Below are 16,215 nucleotides of genomic sequence, written 5' to 3'. Positions count from 1 at the left end.
CAGAGTATTTTCACTGCCCTAAAAATCCTGTGTTCTATCTGTTCACCTTTCTCCTCTCCCCCTCATTTTTTTATAAGATAGAAGTTTCTCATTTCACTTTTCCACTGTTTTCAACAAAAGTTAAATGTAACAAATAATTACCCACATAATTCAGATACTCAAATCCTGTTTTTATATTCAATAGGTATTATTTAGCGTGGTTTTCTAATCTAATCAGATCTGCTGGAAGTTGTTCATCTCTCCAACTCACTAATTACTTAAATACACACCATTTGGAAACATTAAAAAAAAAAACTTACAAAACTGCTGAAGTGGCCTCTTATCCAGCAATTTTTTAGACACTAGGTAAGCTTCTTCTTAAAAAGTTAAATTACAAACATCTAAAATAAATACTGGAATATGAGCAGATATGAAAGTCCTATAATCAAATTATAAAGGGACCTCAAATATTCTTGATTTGTGTTTGTTTGTTTGTTTGTTTGTTTAAGTGAGCTATTTCCTCCAGAGTTTCAATATACACATTTGGGTTATATCTACACATTCCCAACATCTGCTTCTAACAAAATTTTCTGATGTTTCAGTTGTAATGAAGACCAAATATCAGAAGGTAAGACTTTCCCATCTGGAAGCACAGATGACAAATTCCTAGGCTTCTTGCCCATAAGTGTCAAGGGTAATGAACCTCTGACCCAAAAGAAGTATTTACTGTGTTAGCTATTTTTTAAATCCAACAAGCTAAAACTTATACACGAAAGGATGTGTTTTCTCACCTTTAAGCTAAAATGTTAAATAGTTTAGAATGTAAGAGAGCTGTACTTCAAGGGCCAATTAATATTTTATAAGAATAAAGCTAGCACTTTGAGTAACAATACACAGTTATCTAATAAGGAGCAATTGGTAAAAAGGTAGCAAATAGATCAAAAGGGAAAAGTTATTCTAAAAATGTTTTCAAAAGGTAAGGCGTTGTTTGAGAATTTAAAAATAGTTCATACATAAGTGGTATAAATTCTATTGTGTAAACATTCTTATATGACCCATGTTGCTATGGTAATTTCATACATATCTCTTTTAATGATTATAGAATATAGCATTTAGGAAACATACTTAAAATGTTACACTTTAAGATAAGGATACATACATAAGGGTAAAACATATGTGTTCACACATATAAATAAGGCTAGTATAAATAATGCTACAAAGAATATTCTCTTTTTGGATTTTTGACATACACTATAAGAAGGAGAACTATATTAGCTCAAAGGATATGAACATGTCTTGATTTTTACTGGAGAAAATATCTCTTCTCCTGCTGTCATACTTAATGTAAAAAGAGTATTATTTTTTCTATAGCTATGATTTTCTTAATAAGATTTAATTTTAAATTCCTCAACTATTTTAGTAGTTTCACTGAATTTACAATTCTCCTTCTTTTAAACAGTTTTAAATCCTCTTGCTCTGTTGAATAAAATGAGCTATTTAACATAAACTGCAGAGGCACAGCCAAGGCTTAAAAAAAAAAATTTCAAAAGATAAATATTCCTTACTTTGTCAACTACATGGTATTGTCTTCTGGTTGATATTTTATCAATTTCTATCCAATTACAGATATTTTCCTTATACCACTAAATCTCACTAGCCTCTGAGTTTGAGGTCACCAAGGAACCAGACTGTTCATGGAGATTATTATAATTCAAGGTTAAAAGGAAGGTGAACCAAGTGATAGCCAGTCAAGAAAACGGCGTCTAAGCCAAAAGCCAATGCTCAAAACTCAAGCCCTACTTGATCATCTTACACTTGGTTGGAAAGTGCCTGACACTTTTAGAGCATTAAAGATTTTATATAAGCCAGTGCAATTTCTAGAAAGACAAATCAGAATTTTCTACAACAGGAAGCATAAATTTTTTTCAAATCGAAGTATAGTTGACCCACAATGTCATATTATTTTCGGAAGTACAACACAGTGACTCAACAAGTGTATACATTATGCAATGCTCACCATAAGTATAGTTGCCACTTGTCACTTGTCACTATACAATGTTATTACAGTATTACTGACTATATGCCCTATGCTGTACTGTTCATCCCCATGATTTATTTATTTTATAGCTGGAAGCCTGTACCTCTTAACCTCCTTCACCTATTTCAGCCATCCTCCTACCCCCTCCCTTCTAGCAACCACCAGTTTGTATTCGTAAGTTTGTTCTGTTCTTTTGTTTGCATATGTGTATTCATTTGTTTTGTTTTTTAGATTCCACGTATAAATGAATCATATAGTATTTGTCTTTCTCTGTCTTATTTCACTTAGCATGGTGCCCTCTAGGTCCACCAGTATTGTCATAAATGGCAAGATGTCCTTCTTCATGGCTTTTTTATTCCTTTCAATAGTCCATTAGGTGTGTGAGTGTGTATATACACCGTATCTTCTTTACCAATTAATCTATTAATGGGCACTTAGGTTGTAGAAGTATCAGCTTTTGAGAAGTATACATTCTATATAAAAGAATTATGAATCTCCCCTCTAAATATCAGTATTTTAATCCATCTGTGGATTAAATTAATGACAGATTTTATTGTAATAGACCATGAAATCAGGTGAGTGTGCATGAAATATTAGAAGGGAGAGAAAACAGACCAGGTCCTTCTAGAACTTGAGCAATGTAACTATAGGCTTAATTAAAACGAAAGTAACAGGGGATCGCTGGGTGGCGCAGCAGTTTAGCGCCTGCCTTTGGCCCAGGGCGCGATCCTGGAGACCTGGGATCAAATCCCACATCGGGTTCCCAGTGCATGGAGCCTGCTTCTCCCTCTGCCTGTGTCTCTGCCTCTCTCTCTCTCTCTCTCTCTATCATAAATAAACTAATTTTTAAAAATTAAAAAAAAAAAAAGAAGGTAACAGTAGTGGTAAAGCTAGGGCACAAACTTGAAAGAACCTATCTAACATATCCCATATTATTCAACAAAAAAAAGGCTATAAGTTTCCTCTCTATCCATCAAAATTTGCCCCATTGTATTTTCTAACTACTGACCTCAAGTCAGTTTCCATACCTTTAAAAAATTCTATAGTCCCTCTTCCATTGAAAACCTGAAAAGGGCTATCCCTTCCCCTCCTCCCATCTGCCAAATCATCTTTAATGTCATTTTTCCCAAAACTTTTTTATATACCTTTAAAGCTAGTAGAATTAAACTGGAAAATATGAAAATTTTATGATTCCATTTCATATACAGAAGGAAAGGAAGGTGGGGAAACATTCTCATCATAAGAAGCTCTCCTTTAAATAGCTAGAATTTGCAACAATCTCAATCTTCATGACTGCTCTGGAAACATGGTTATTAGTGTGAAAATATTAAAAGCAGAAAAATTTTTACATTAGAATATATACACATATGTACATATATATGTTATGAACATGTTAACCATGGGAAACTACCTAAGATGAGGATATTATGAGCAAGCAACCATCTTCCATGATTCTCTCTCACAGCTCCATGGCAAAGGAAGACGGTTGCTTCCTCATAGTTCTAATCACCATATTTATGTGTCATGGGAGAAGGAAGATGGTAGCTGGAAGAATAGGTTTGGCCCCAGGTATCCGATCCTGTTTGTCAGGTAGGGTACCCTCCTCTCCATATGCCCTTTTAGGTAGGGGTCTAATGCACAATTTTTTAAAAAAAATTTTCTTAAAGATAATTTTCTTTTGGGCATTTTCTTGCTTTGTATGACAGATAATTTTCTTTTCTGTTTGGTATTTTCAAATAATAGCCTGACACACAGTTGCCACTCAGTAGAGATTAGCTGTAAGAATAAATGACTCTGACATAAACATTTTTTTTTAGATTTATTTATTCATTTTAGAAAGAGAGACAGGAAGAGAGCAAGCAGAGACAGCAGAGACAGCAGGAAAGGAAGAAAGAGAATCTCAAGCAGGCTTCCTGCCGAGCATGGAGCCCAATGACAGGGTCAATCTCACCATCTTGAGATCATGACCTGAGCAGAAACCAAGAGTAGTCCACTTAAATGATTTAGACATCCAGGCGCCCTAAGTCATAAACATTTCTTAAATTATCTGATGATGAAGATTACTTTCTTTAGGATCAGTAAACTTCAAGGGAACATTCAATACTTTTACCACCTTTCTCATAGGAACCAGAAACAAACATTCCATAGTTGCGGGGCACCCTGGAGATCAGCGAGGCCAGGATTATTCTAGTAGCCAGTCATGACTCAGTAATGGGTTATGAAATCAATTTACTTCATGTACAACACATTTTTTCAAAAACTGATTGAAATGAAAATATTCTAATGTACTATATGATGCAAAGATCAAGTATTTCATGAAATTTATATATATATATCATTTATTATACATTATAAATAATTGTTAACACAAATATGCACATAAACACCTGCATACTTACATATAACATACATATACACTCACAGAAATGTGTGAGATGGTGTACCAGGTTAGAATACAGAATGAATTCTTTTTTTTTTTTTTTAAAGATTTATTTATTTATGAGAGACATAGAGAGAGAGAGGCAGAGACACAGGCAGAGGGAGAAGCAGATTCCCTGCAGGGAGCCAGATGCGAGACCCCATCCCAGGAGCCCGGGGTCACAACCTAAGTCAAAGGCAGATACTTAACCACTGAAACACCCAGGTACCTCTGCAGAATGAGTTCTTACTACGAGTTAGGATTTTGTGGTCAAATTTTTTGAAAAACATTCATGTAAACAATTACACCAGTGGTTCTTCATAAGTATTAATTTTCAGATCTAATACTTCAGCATTCACAGGTATGTACTAAAAGGTATTCCAAAGCCAAAAGGTAATAATTTTTACATTTCAACCAGTATGAATTATACACACCTACCATTGTCTTCCTGTTATTAGACCATTGAGAGTTATGCCTACATAACATCAAGCTAGAATGTGGTTTCCACTATATTAAATTAACTGGCTATCAGGATATGGAAGATCTAGCTGCACAGTTAGCATTTCCAACAAAAAATGAGTAATGACCCTAACTCCTCCATCCTGGACACCAAAGAATCTCATATCTTATCTCCTCTGTGGACACCTAAGAGGTAATAACTATTCATGGTCCAATGAGTATTTGGAAATCTTCCATGGGTGACCTTAATAATAACAGATTATAAGTAACTACAAGTCAACAGAAAACAGCTTTCTTAAAAACCAAAAAAATTTAAGACTACATTATCTTTAAGTAACCTAAAATTACTGTCAACCCTTTGCATCCATTTGCTGAATAGCATTTAACATCACTGCTTATAATCTTCTGTAAAAATACAAGGGTGATACACTCAAAACACACATCCCATAGAGAGGCCTCCAACAGAATTCATATGAGGTGGCACTGATTTGTGGCCATGGCCACAAAGACTTGCAAATGGAGAAGGACAGACTATGCCTGGCCATTATGAAATGGGAATTAAGGAAATTTATGGCCAAAAATTTTTAAAATTTGATGTGGAATTACAAATGTATGACAGATTTGACTTAGGAAATAGTAGGAGTTTGTTCAAACAAGCCAGTTCTAATAGTAAAAGAATCATTTTTTCCTGCAGAATTTGCCAGAACACTCCATAAACAATGTAAGTTCAAATTCTGTTATTAAAACTTTTGATGCTTTAGAGCAAGCCCTACTCTGAACATCTAAACTAAACGAATACAGAGAAATTAATTAGTCTAGAATTTCTAGAAATTCTAGAATTCAACTGGAAAGTTGAAACAGTACTCAGAATACTTATTCTGGGTCATGATTTCACTCTAAATATGTTTATTTCAGAGAAAAGGACTCAGCAAAAATTCACCGAATGAAAATGAGTGCAGCCCCATAAAAAAGACCATGACAGAAAAAAATAATGAGGAATAAAGTGCCAATGTAGAATTTTTAAGCAACTGCTGAGAAAAGAGTAAATGTATGGAAAAATACTATTTGTTAATACCTAAAATTATCTATCAAGCCATAAGAAATTTACTGAAAATAGAACCAGCAACATTTATTCATTCTTTCAAGCATTTATTCTTTCAACAGCCAGTTACGTGCCATACAAAAATCTTGTCTATTTTATAATGTAATTTGATTTAAAACATACTGGCTGGGGGGCGGGGGCGGGAAAAAAATAAAAAAAAATAAAACATACTGGCTCTATAGCCATCGTTTGGCTTTCTGGTACAATTCAATCTCAGGTAAACTAGAGCAACTTTACTTTCCTAGCAAAATGTTCTGTAAGAAACCATTTTATTGGCCAAGATTAAGGCTGCAACTCAGAAGTCTAGGTGACCTTGGCCAGACACCCACTCTTTCCTACCCCTCCACATTCATTGGCTTTGAATTACAATCTACTTGGAAGACTGTCAGGGTAAATACATCTTGTCCTTTATTCCACTCCACATCACTCACCCTTACAAGAACCCCAAGGAACCCAAGTTGTTCTTCACCACCTGGTCTCTCATCCCCATAATGCACTCTCTATTCTCTGATTTTGTCCCATCCTCCATCCTTCCTCAGCTCCTAAAATGCTGCCACTGTGCCCTTTGGAATTCACTGTTGGCTGTCTGCATACCTGGCTTTCATTTCTCTCCTTTAAATTCTGTCCTTAAATAAATAAATAAATAAATAAATAAATAAATAAATTCTGTCCTAAACCCACCCCACTCAGGCTTCTGTCTCTACCTTACACGAAAAGGACTTGTCAGAAGTCCACCAATGTCCTCAGTGATGCTCAAATGGTCAGTTCTCATATTAGTTGAACTATACACAACATTTAACAGAATTCATCATTCCCTTATCCTTGAAACATTTTTAAATTTGGCAACAACCATCTTGGTCCTACTTGAAGTTCACTGGCTGTTCCTCTTTGTCTTCTGTGCTGATTTCGTATCTGCTGAATCCTTCAATTTGGACTCTTTCCAACTCCAAAACTCTGGACCTCTTTTTTGTACATCCACTCTTTAGTGATAACTGCCAAATTTCTATCTTCAACCCACACTTCTCCCCTGAACCGTCTACTGAATTTCTCAATTTCAATGCTTAACAGGTTAAGCAATTCAATGCTTACCTCAAATTTAATATATATACCATATTCTTGATTCACACCAGTACTTCCAAGCCCCCATCTCCTGCTGTCTTCCTCAAAGTAAGGTAAGGCAATACATACTTCGGGTTGCTTAAGCCAAAATCTCTGCTGAAGATACCCTTGATTCTCCTACACCACAATCAGTTACTCAAGTGGGATTCACCTTCACAATATGTCCAGACACACTATATATTTACTTACTAGTTATTGTTTTCTCTCTGTACTCCCAGCAAGAACATAAGATACGTATGGGAAGGAACCGTATCTGTTTGGTCAGTGCAATATCCTCAGGACTTAGACAAGAACTTGACACACTCAATAAATATATGTGTAAAGAATAATTAAATGAATAAGAGGTTCCAGATCCCCAATTCCAGTCAAAACAACAGCAATCCTATCAAAATAAATCATTCCTTAAGGATGAACGTAAAAGAGCTTTAATCACTGTTTCATAGAACCCCTTTCATTGAATGAATATATATATTCACCAATTAAGACCAGTCAAAACAAAATACGGATTAAGAATAAAACATGTTAATCATAATAGAAATAATTTATTATGCATAGCTCACCAAAGTTCAAATCATTAAAACCCAATATAATTAACAATACTATAATAATATTCCACATAATTTTAAGTCATTAATAATTTAGTAGGTATATCAGCTTTTTTGCCCCGGAAAACACCAACCATCACCATCCTTGCCAGATAACAGACAATTTCCCAAACAAGATTTCCATCATACTTAAGACAGAAAGTGACTGAACCTATTAATTAATTCTGGTTACAAAATACAGAAAGACTAGATACTTCATCGCCAAATCTTGTTACAGGAAACCCCTGATTTACGAACATGCACTTAACCACATTTGGGGAGAGAAGACTTGAGAAAGGAAAGAAAGTAGATAAAGAGAAAAGTGAGAAATTGAAAACATCTTTCTGAAACAGTAATCAACAAGGGAATGAATAATCTACAAATGCATCTTTATAATGGAGAGGATAGCTATCTACAAGTGTACACTTAATAAATTACTGGTTCCCAACTTAACAAGTGACATCTTCTGAGAAGACTCTTAACCCAGCTAAGCAAAGATAACCTATTTCTTTCAAATTGATTTGGGGTATATTTTCCCACAGAAGCAAAAACAAACAAACAAACAACAACAGCAACAACAACAAAAAACCCACATATATTACCTTAAAATAAAACTGAACTGTACAGTTAAAACTTAAGGTACATCTGGGGTTAAAAAGATTTGTGAGCTGGCCTGGGAACACAGCCAATACTTTTTATACTGTTTCAGTAAGAGGGAAAAAAATTTTGTTCTGAGTTCCAAACAGCTGCCTTACACATAAACTTTTGAAACACAATTGGCTCACATGCTGGAAACTATCTGCATATAGGTTAGGTTTCATGGGATTCAATTTGGCCCATGGCATATTTCTGAGTATGTTTAAGAGTAAGTCACTTCATATTAGGCCTCTTCCGCTCAGATATTGCCATTTCAAAGACCCCCAGCTTGTCCAGAGGTGAATTAGCTTGCTTAACATTTTATAAAATCTATAGCAAAGCCAAAAGAAGGGCTTCAAGCTACCAGGCTACTTTTTTCTTCTATGAATGGACTAAACTAAATTTCCTTTATCCCATAGGTTCATATCAACTTAGGGATGGAAGTACAATTTCACTACTTAATTGATTTAGAAACCAGAGCAACTTATATACCCCAGACACTTTTAAACAGTGCAACACTGTATTTGTTTTCCAAATTAAAAGAAGTTAGAATTAATTTTTGAAATGAACTAAAATTATCTAAAAAATTTTCTGAGGGTCTTAAAAAATATGGATCAAGAACTATTTATAAACGAGGATATCCCAGATACTATTAACAAAACAATACCAATGCCGACACCGAAATAGGTAAGGAGGTAGAGGGCATAGAGCCAAATAAGTTCACTGGCATATTGTCACAGATTAGTACTATAATTATTAACAGTGCTTTATTTATTTATGAATTACTTTAATGTGTCTCAACTGAATAGCTAAAACAGCTGTCTACAATGGTTAAAAACGCTGTTAGCTATGTCAAGACCAGCATGATTCTGCCAAAGACATTTCTGTATATTCCCCAGGAATTAAGAAAATGAAACAAGAAATGTCAGTGTCCTTTTAGAGGAAAAAGGAGAATGAAGCTATGCTAAAATGACTTAACTAAGGAGATCCATCAGTGCCCCGGTGTATCCAAGGTAAATTAATCAGAAGAAAAGGTCATTATTTTCTCCAACTCTTCCCTCTGGATACACCATCCACTCTCACAGCCAGACAACACACTCTGTCCAAAGCAAGGACCTATTTTTACAGGACAGCTCTTTCCACTTGGATGTCCTGCCATCAAACTCACTGTAGCATATAAATACCACACTCAATTTGTCCAAAACCAAACTCACCATCTGCCACACAGAATTACTCCCCTAATTTCTGTTTTTTTAGTCTAAGATTATCCAGGTATCTCTAATTGGAAACTTTTGTGTGCCATTTACATCACAATTACCTAGAGTACCTATAAAAAAAATGCAGATTTCTGCCCTCCACCCATCTTTCTAAAATCAGAACCTCAAAAGGTGTTATCTGGAAATGTTTAGCAAGCTCCTCAAGTGATTCTTATGCACATTCAAGTTTGAGAACCTCTAGAGTAGATTCATCCTTAACTCATTCAGTTCATCTAGTATCTCACACCCTTCCTCTTGCAAATCCTATTGCTGCCAGACTTTAAGAACCTAAAACCTAAATGTGTCAACAATTGCTCAAATTGAAATTTCTCAAACACCATTTCTGTTTTCCCTGCTCTATAAGTTGTCTTGACTTACGCACCACAATTAAAACTCATCTTCCTAATTTTTGAGACCTCCTATAGTCTGGTTGATCCCAACCTATCTCTCTTATCCCCCAGGAGCCCTCTACTCCAATCACAAATCCAGACTCAAAATGCGAATTCCTACTTCAATGACTGTACTTATTTTAGTCTGACATACTCCACCACTGATAACTGAACTCCCCAATATCCACTCCTCTCTTTGTATTTGTCAAGGCAAAGCTTAAGTCCCAAACCCCTTCATGGCTCTCAGCACAACACATTGCAATTGCTTTCAGATGTCCTCCTAGCCTTCCATTAGCTCTCAACAATCTTCCTAAAGCATTTTTTTAAAATCCCTCCCTTACTCAACAATAGGCAATAGTGGTCTTTATTATCCCTTCCATTATGTCCAAATCTGAGGGCTAGCATAAAGGACTCATCAACTACACTAAATCAATTAACTCCAGCACTCCCCAAAACATGATTTTATTCAAGTTACACTTCTTCTCAGAAAGATCTCCTCTCATTCTACCAATCTAAACTTCTATATTTCTTTCAATACACAATATAAGACTCAACATCATTAGATTAAATCAACAGTCTGGCCCTTTTAACTACAGGCATTGAGAATCTAAGGCAGAAAATACCTTAGCAGACAGCAATAACAAAAATACATAAACACATACATTATTTTTATGATGCAGTAGATATATTTTTACTCTATTTTGTGGTGCTTCCTTGTTTTCACAGCATTTAAGTAAAGCAACAAACATCTCCTAAAACAAAAAAGTGAAGGAACTGAACTTCTAAATAACTAAAACGTTAAGGAAATGTAGTAATTTCTACTCTTCTTTTTTAATTATTCTGTTCAGGAAGTAGTTATTTTTTCACCATTAAAAATCTATTTACTTCATTGGTCTTTATACACTACAATGGATTGGAAAGAGCATGGAACTTGGAATCAAAGTGTGTATTATATTCAGAATGGAGCAACTTTTTGGCAAGTCTCTCTAAGATTCAGTCTTTCTGTTGGTAACACTGCAGCCACCTGACCTCATGATATGGTGACCTACAACATTCAGATCATCAAAAGCCTAAAGTATTTCAAGTGCTCTCAATCTATCTTCAGATTAATCTTCCTCAGGGCCAAGCCAGTACACACCTACTGCAATCTATTTAACTGGCCATTCATTTTCTTCCTGCGCAGCAAGACCAGTTCCTGAGAAGAAAAACCAAATCCAGGAAACACAGCTGGAACAAGTTAGTATCCCAGGCCACTCTGCTAATGCTAGAAAAATCATAGATCTATTATTCATGGGATAATGCCCAGCTACTTGTGACAAATTGAAGGTTGAGAAAATATTTGCACAAAGAGCCATCATGCTAGCTGAGCAGGGCCAAGGTAGAGGTCATTGCCAGAGAATGAGCAGCCTGTCACATTTGTAGGAAAAAAAAAAATATATATATATATATCTTAACAGCAGAAATTGTTGCTTCTTCTATAAAAGGTTGTTTCCCTTCTCTTTGTTCTATGTTTGATTTGCATCGATGTAATAAATCATGAAAGCTGAGGTCAATATGAATCTTACCCCTGTACAGATTTGGAACTAAAACTTGGAAGAGACAAACTGCCTAATTATAATAACAAGACCTTGAAATAATATGTACAAAAACAAGGACAAATGAAAATACAGATAGGTGCATTTATGAATTAAAAGTAAGTGTTGTGCTCGCTTCGGCAGCACATATACTAAAATTGGAACGATACAGAGAAGATTAGCATGGCCCCTGTGCAAGGATGACACACAAATTCATGAAGCATTCCATATTTTCTCTCTCTCTGTCTCTCATTAATAAATAAGTAAAATCTTTAAAAAATAAATAAATAAATAAAAATTAAAAATTAAAGTAAGTGTTGCCTTCATGTCCCACAGACACCTTCTATGTGTGCCTCTATCAATGGTCTGGGCAGATATATCTCTGCACTTTTATTTTAAATCAATACATTATGAGACTATAAACTAGGTAATAAACTGTAGATCAGTATGCTAGGGGAAAATAACATAAGGGGAGTTTTTCATGATTGAAGACTTCCTTCAAGGCAGAGCTTTAAACCAAGTTTTAAAGGAAATGATGGTTATAAAACACAAAGAATCTGACAGGAGTAGAAAGAATACTTATAACCTGATCAATTTTAAAAACCTGAAAATTTCAATTTATAGACAAACTCCGTCATATTTCCCTTTTTAATAGCACTAGCAAATATTTTTATATTTCAACTAGATTGTTGCTCCTACAAGTTAAAACAACTCTCAGCTCACCTTTTTTTCGTTGTTGTTTGTTTCTCCAGTGACCCACAATCACTTGCAAATACTCCAATGGGAACATCACCATGATTACTACAAATTACCACAAAGGAAAGATTCCAAAGTTGCATACACTTCACCTGCTTATACAAAATGAGTAAAAAACTGTGTATTCTCACAACAAAAGCAAAAATCAGTAAGTGGGACTACATCAAACTAAAAAAGCTTCTGCACAGCAAAGGAAACAATCTACAACACGGAAGGACAACCTACAGAATGGGAGAAAATATTTGCAAACCATTCTCTGGTAAGTGTTATCATCCAAATTATCTAAATAACTCATACAACCCAGTAACCTCCCCCCAAAAATCCAATTTTAAAATGGCCAAAGTATTTGAATAGACATTTCTCCAAAGAGGACATACAAATGGCCAACAGGCACATGAAAAGGTGCTCAGTATCACCAATCATCAGGGAAATGCAAATCAAAACAACAAGGAAGTATCACTCACACCTGTGAGACTGGCTATCCTTAAAAAGACAGGAGATAACAAGTGTTGGTGAGGATGTGGAAAAAGAAACCCTCGTGTACTGTTGGAAACTGGTGCAGCCAATATGGAAAACAATATGGAGGTTCCTCAAACAATTACAAATAGAACTCCATATGATCCATCAGTCCCACTTCCCACTTATATTCTTTCTTTTTTTTTAAATTAATTTTTATTGGTGTTCAATTTACCAACATACAGAAAAACACCCAGTGCTCATCCCGTCAAGTGTCCACCTCAGTGCCCGTCACCCATTCCCCTCCAACACCCGCCCTCCTCCCCTTCCACCACCCCTAGTTCGTTTCCCCGAGTTAGGAGTCTTTATGTTCTGTCCCCACTTATATTCAAAGTAAATAAAAACAGGGTCTGGGAGAGTTATCTGCATTTTCACGTTTACCACAGCATTATTCACAACAGCCAAAATATGAAAACAACCTAACCATCCATCAGTGGATGAATGGATAAAACTGTGACACACACACACACACACACACACACACACACACGTACACAATGGAATATTATTCAGCCATAAGAAAGAAGGAAATCCCACCATTTGTGACAACACGAATGGACTCTAAGGACATTAGGAAAACTCAGGTAAGTCTGACAGAGAAAGGCATATACTGCATGATATCACTTATGTGTGGAAGCAAACAAAGTCAAATTCACAGAAACAGAGTGCAGAGGGGTGGAGGAATTATAGAGAGATTGGTCAATGGTATAAACCTCCAGTAAGAAGGTGAGTAAGTTCCAGAGTTCTAATGCACACATTGTGATTACATTTAACAATATTACTATCATATTCCTCAAAGTTGCTAAGACACTAGATCTTAAACACACTAACAACAAGAAAGAAAGGATAATTACAGGACATGATGAATGTGTTAGCTAATGCCCCAGTGGCAATCATACTGCGATATAAAAAGTATCAAATCAAAACATTGCACACCTTGAAGTTACAGGGGGGCAAAAAAGGCTTCTCCTGGCAGATCTCCTGGAGATCTCTGATGGGACTTGTAGCCGAGACTCAAGCTCATAACCACCACCCTACCCATGCCCAGGTTGAAGCTGGCCACACTTATGCGGTACATAGATCCACATCCCTAGCCCAAAAACTCCATTCTGAGGCTTTCTCATCAAGAGACCCTCAGCCAACACCATTCCCCGGCATTTCCTTGTGAGGTATTTATGAAAAAATTAAATGTTTATTAAACAAATAAAACTTAATTTCTTCTTGAAAAAAAATTGAATTCTCACAGGCTGATCCCAAATAGTTTATAAAGTGACTAGAATAGGGGATCCCTGGGTGGCTCAGCGGTTTAGTGCCTGCCTAATCCTGGAGTCCCAGGATCGAGTCCCACGATCGAGTCCCATGTCAGGCTCCCGGCATGGAGCCTGCTTCTCCCTCCTCCTATGTCTCTGCCTCTCTCTCTCTCTCTATGTCTATCATGAATAAATAAATAAATAAATAAATAAATAAATAAATAAATAAATCTTTAAAAAAATAAAATAAAAATGGGAACATCCCATCTTAAAAAAATAAAGAAAGAAAAAATAAAATAAAGTGACTAGAATGATTCAAGTAAGAGTTGAGTTATTTTTAAGCTTAATCAGCTTGTTTTACATTCTTCTGCAATGAGTAGTAAGGACAAAAAAGTGTTGCAGTCTTTTTCTGCTTGGTCAACTTTAACAATTGATTTAGCTAAAATTTTAAGAACAAAATGATTACCAAGCAACTTCTGTTATAAAATGCCCTTTATCCAATAATCCAGTTGTCTGACTTCCTGAGGGTTGCTTAAGCATCATCTTCACCAAGACATTTTCCCAGATACCCCTTCACTCACACCGTGGCCCCCAATGCATGAGGTACCACTGCTCACTGGTCCACCAGTGTTCAGTGATTACCACTCTCCCGACATGCCCAACACCGGCTTCCATCTGTTGACTTAAGAATTCTACCCTTTTTTCCCCTCCTCCTCACCTTCCTACTAGCCTCTGAGTTCCTCTGAAGATGCACTATTTCCAAGTCTTGGTACAAATCTGCCACAGAATAGATACTTTGCAAATATTTGCCAAATGAAAACACACACACACACCTCTTACAGTCTAAATGGACAGAAATCTTCTGGTCTAACACTCACCTGCCATATAAGAAATTAGAGATACAAAAAGTTTCAATGCTAGAGCCAAGATTAAAAAACCCATTTCCACTACTCAAAGATCTTTCCTTATGTCAGTTCATTAGAAATCTATTTACTTTTAACAATGTAAAATTAACATTTTCAAATACACTTCTAGGCATATATCCAAAAGAAACAAAAACCTATGTCCCTACAAAAACATATGCAGCATTATTCATAATAGCCAAGAAGGTAAAAGAACCACAAATAGCCATCAACTGATGAATGGATAAATAAATATGGTATATCCACAGAAGGGAATATTATTTGGCCATAGAAAGGAATACAGTATTAATGCAAACTACAACATGAATAAACCTTGAAAACATTTTATTAAGTGAAAGAAGCCAGACACAAAATTGCATATCCTATGATTCTATAAAATGTGTATAACAGGAAACCGAGACACAGAAATAGATCAGAAGTTGCCTAGGGATGGGGTGATAGGGGCAAGAGGAGTCACTTGGTATAGTATTCCTTTTCGGAGTCATGAACATTTCTAAAATTGCTTGTGGTGATGGTTGAGCAATTCTGTGAATATACTAGAAACAATTTCATGGTATGTGAATTTTTAACTCAATGAAACTATTATAAATATAATACCTATAATTGCAAACTGATTTATCTGGCATATTAGAATTTGGAAATTCTCATTCACAGATTTTCATTCCATGCTTCCCCAATACAGGTTAAGTGTTGTATAATTAGTAAACCTGAAATTCATTTCAAAAGTCTAAAATGTCATGTTTACATTGCATGTGTACAAAAACACTACATTCAAAATTCTTTCCTATTTAAGTTATTTTATTTTGATATTTGGAGAATTAGTTGTCTACATAAAGGCTATGTGATCTATAAACCTGAATGCTTGACTCCTCAAGCATCCTGAATAGAGATTTTTGCTATATTTAAGTGATTTCTATTTGGAATGTTAAATGCTACCCCTTCCTATATTCAAAAGCAAATTGTTTCACTGAGAAAGCATATATGAAGATGAAGTAAATCCAGAAAAGAAAATTTCTTTCTCAGAGAGGTACTATGAATTATTCTGTGGCAAGTCTTCCGCCTAAATGGAAACTCACAGATACAGAAATTCAAAGAACCTGTGTTAATATGCTAGCTTGGCTCTAGTGGGAATATACTTAGTCCCGTTATACTCAAGTCAATGACACCGTATTCACTCAGACTCCCAAGATCAAGCCTAAACTTAAAGTGGATTTC

General features: G+C 35.5%; 1 protein-coding gene and 1 non-coding gene across 39 annotated transcripts in view; one reads left to right on the top strand and one right to left on the bottom strand.

Moving 5' to 3' along the window:
- Positions 1-16,215, bottom strand: part of PPP1R9A (protein phosphatase 1 regulatory subunit 9A) — a 312,437-nt gene that overhangs the window by 242,671 nt on the left and 53,551 nt on the right. The gene's annotated exons all lie outside the window — the stretch shown is intronic.
- LOC112923942 (U6 spliceosomal RNA) lies at positions 11,684-11,790 on the top strand. Its single transcript, XR_003235793.1, has one exon. It is a non-coding gene; the product is annotated as a U6 spliceosomal RNA (small nuclear RNA).

This window comes from Vulpes vulpes, chromosome 7 (genome assembly GCF_048418805.1).
Source record: "Vulpes vulpes isolate BD-2025 chromosome 7, VulVul3, whole genome shotgun sequence".
In the NCBI taxonomy this organism is placed as follows: Eukaryota; Metazoa; Chordata; class Mammalia; order Carnivora; family Canidae; genus Vulpes; species Vulpes vulpes.
Note: the sequence above shows the minus strand (reverse complement) of the source record. Positions and strands in the feature narration are given on the sequence as shown.